This window comes from Prunus avium, chromosome 3 (assembly GCF_965620075.1).
Source record: "Prunus avium chromosome 3, drPruAviu1.hap1.1, whole genome shotgun sequence".
NCBI classification, from domain to species: Eukaryota; Viridiplantae; Streptophyta; class Magnoliopsida; order Rosales; family Rosaceae; genus Prunus; species Prunus avium.
The window spans coordinates 4,100,760-4,104,276 of NC_142286.1; the positions used below are offsets into that span (position 1 = coordinate 4,100,760).

General features: G+C 38.5%; 1 pseudogene across 1 annotated transcript; it reads left to right on the forward strand.

Moving 5' to 3' along the window:
• On the forward strand, positions 1 to 2,814 carry LOC110769874 (transcription factor bHLH87 pseudogene; annotated as a pseudogene). The gene is made up of 3 exons (XR_015834653.1): positions 1 to 258; positions 461 to 653; positions 845 to 2,814. The product of XR_015834653.1 is annotated as a transcription factor bHLH87 pseudogene (transcript).
• Positions 2,815 to 3,517: the final 703 nt, after the last annotated feature.

Consider the following 3,517-nt stretch of genomic DNA (forward strand, 5'->3'; position numbering starts at 1 on the left):
AATTAGTTAGGATTCAAAATGCTTCTCTCTCTGATATCTCATGCTCCCCATCTGCAAAAATATACTCTTACACCCCCACCAAACTGACCAAAAGCCTTATCTTTTCCAAACCCATTATACTTTCTTTTCAAACTCTCTTGAAACTATATTTTTTTGGTTTATAAAATTAGAGCTAGCCTTTGTTTCCTCCTATATATCTATTTAAGCATGCCACAACCAACTAACAAAACACTGTGTGCTCCATGGCTGATCATTAAGGTGGGGAAAAAAAAGGGCCTTCTTTCTTTGCTCTCATTCTTTTGTTCTTTGAATCTTTTGCATGTATGAATTTAATTGTGAGCTGCTTCTGCTTCTTTGAGTCTCTCTCTCTCTCTCTCTCTCTCTCTCTCTGTGGTGGCAAAGTTTTATAGTTGCCCAAAACTGACGTTAGATGGTTGTTTTGTTCCCCTGGTCATCACAGTTTTCATGATACAGAGCTGAATTCAAGATGGCAGTTATTGGAAGTGCCAAAATTGCACACAAAATATAAAGCTGAAGCTGAGGTAACTTGATTTCGTTTCTGTTGAGAGATCATCAGCTGCAACTAATTCCCTGGTCTTTGTTTGGCTCCTTCTTTGATATATCAATTTGGTTGGCAGCTGGATCTGAAATTGGTATGTCATCATGTAATTTCCTTTTATTTTACTTCAATATATAAAACTATATTCATCATCCTCTGCAATAATATTATTGGTCTCTGATGACATACATACACATATAAATATATTTGTTTAATATCTCATATATTTTGGATTTATGAAGTTTCAAGAATTATTACATCATTATTTGTACTCCTTCTGAACAGAAATCTGCAAAACTACTTACTTAAGGTTTTTAATCAATATGAACGGTTCGGATTGGGACGTTTCGGATTGGGACGGGTCATACATCACAAACACATCAACCTTATTATGGAACAACCATCAAGCACATGATCTTGAAGAAAGCTTGTTGGTTTCGAGCTCAGGTCCCAGTGCTTTCATTCCAATCCAAGAGTTCCAAAAAGTCCAAACATCGCATGCGATCATGAACTCAAATACCGAAAGAGCGAGCAAGAGTGCTCAAATTGTTCATCAGCAAAATCCTTGTTTGCTAGACTCAGTGCATGCTATGCCAACTTTGAGAGCTGATCAATTGTGTCAAGCCCCTTTGATGATCAACAAGCCTAATTATAATTTGATGGGTTCACTGAGCACTGGTATTTTCATGGCTGCTGATCATTATGGAGATACTGGGAAACATGTACAAACACAAGTCATTCATGGCTTACAAGATCATGGCAGGGCTAAGCCAGCAACGACACGCTCCGTTGAGTCCTTCGATTGCTTGCTCTCAGGTACTAATAGCAACACTGACACATCTGTGGAAGATGATGATGGAATTTCTATGCTTTTCTCGGATTGCAGAAGAAACTTATGGAACTTTGGAGCAGGCAATAATAGTGCAATCTCATCCGGAGAGTCTGAGAACAACGAAACAGTAGTCTCTCAAAGTTCATCAGATTTATATGTCCAAAGCCAGGGTAAGAAAAATTCCACAAAGAGAAGCCATGACCAAAGTGAGCTACATGGAGCCAATCATAGTCACTTTGGTCTTCTTCAAACAGATTCTTCTACTACGGAAGGTGGTTTTCGCCTCATCTCCGAAAACCCACCAAACCCGAAGAAGCCCAGATCAGATAAGCGTCCAAGCTCATCCAACATCAACTTTCAACAGCCAAGTTCATCTGTATCAGCTTCCTCTATTGAAGAGCCCGATCCAGAGGTCATTGCACAAATGAAAGAGATGATTTATCGTGCTGCGGCTTTTAGGCCTGTGAACTTGGGGATGGACATGGTTGAAAGGCCAAAGAGGAAGAATGTTAAGATCTCATCTGACCCACAGACCGTGGCTGCAAGGCAAAGGAGAGAACGGATCAGTGAGAGAATTAGGGTTTTGCAAAGGCTGGTTCCTGGTGGAAGCAAGATGGACACTGCATCTATGCTTGATGAGGCTGCAAATTATCTCAAGTTCTTGAGGTCACAGGTGAAGGCACTTGAAAATTTAGGCCAAAAAATTGAGTCCATGAGTAATTCTAATATTCCTCCTACAAGCTTTGCTTTCTCTTTCAACCCCTCTTTTCCCATGCAAACCCATCATCATGTCCCACTCCACAACCCTAATCATATCCACCAACCCCACAGTTGAAAAACTAATCCAAGACCATAAAAGAAGCCCTAACCCAAAGTCCTTTGTCCTTTAATCATTCTCATCATCATCATCATTTCATCCCCAATGATTAACTTCCCAAAAAAAAAAAAAAAATTTTAAGTAGCAAATTTTATATCCAAGATCCAAATCATTCTCTTCATCATTACATGTAATCCTGAGTTATTAAGGCTCATTCCATGCCATCATAACACCCACCACCCAAGAGCTCCACAAGTAAGACTTTTGGAAATGAAATTCTATTTCCACTACTATTTTTGCTGCTTCCACTATCCATATGTGCATGCTTAGTGAAGGGAATTTGTTATATTGCATAGTGGAAGTAGCAAAACAACGATTGGAAAGAGTGTAGCTGCACATGATTTTGCTTTTACACAAAAGGGATTAGCAAATAATAACACCTATGATTAAGATCAAGGGCTAGAAAGCGATTACCACTTTAAGCTTTTGTTGTGTAGTTATTTAATCTGTTCTTGTACTTGAAACTCAGCTTTCTTGGAGATCTTTGTATAGTGTAATTTTTTAATTTCATTGTTGGGTAACCAATGCAAGGGACATTCTCTTAAGACTTGTGAATCCTAGTCAGTGGTCCTGTCTCCTTGATTCAACCCAAAGCGTGCACTCGAAAATCACCCCAACCTCATTGCTTAGCACATGTTCTGGTTCTTTTCCTTTGGTCCTTTGGGCAGGTGGGTTTTTTACTTTGCACAAAACCCTTCCTTTTATCAAGAAAACTTGGCTATCCCAAGGATTAATTATGCAAGTAATGATATTCTTCATGATGACGCTGATATCGGTTATTCTGGTGATAATGATGTGTGTTTATGAATTTTACGATTTTGGCACCTTTGCAAATGGCTTATAATAGTTTGGATTGTAGGTAAAGTTCCTAAACCCAATGGTCAGCACCGTAATTTTATAGTTGCTTTTTAGTTACATAGAGAAAATTTGTGTATGCATTCTTTTATGCACTGCGTTGGATTCTCACACATTTTGTTTGAAGTTGCTAAATGTGTTTTTCGTGGCTATTGAACAACAAGCCGTGGTGATCCATGTGCCTTTTTATTCAATAGACATGGAAAACACCTTTAACAACCACCTATAAAGGCGCGGATGATTCATGGGAAAAAATTAAACTTCGATTTAAAACTACAAATTCTAGATTCATACCACTAATGATGTTGTCCTTGATGATGGTGATGATGATAGTGACCGTGTGATGTAAATTTGATTATAAGGAAGGGAAAATTCGAAAAGAGAAAAGGAAGTT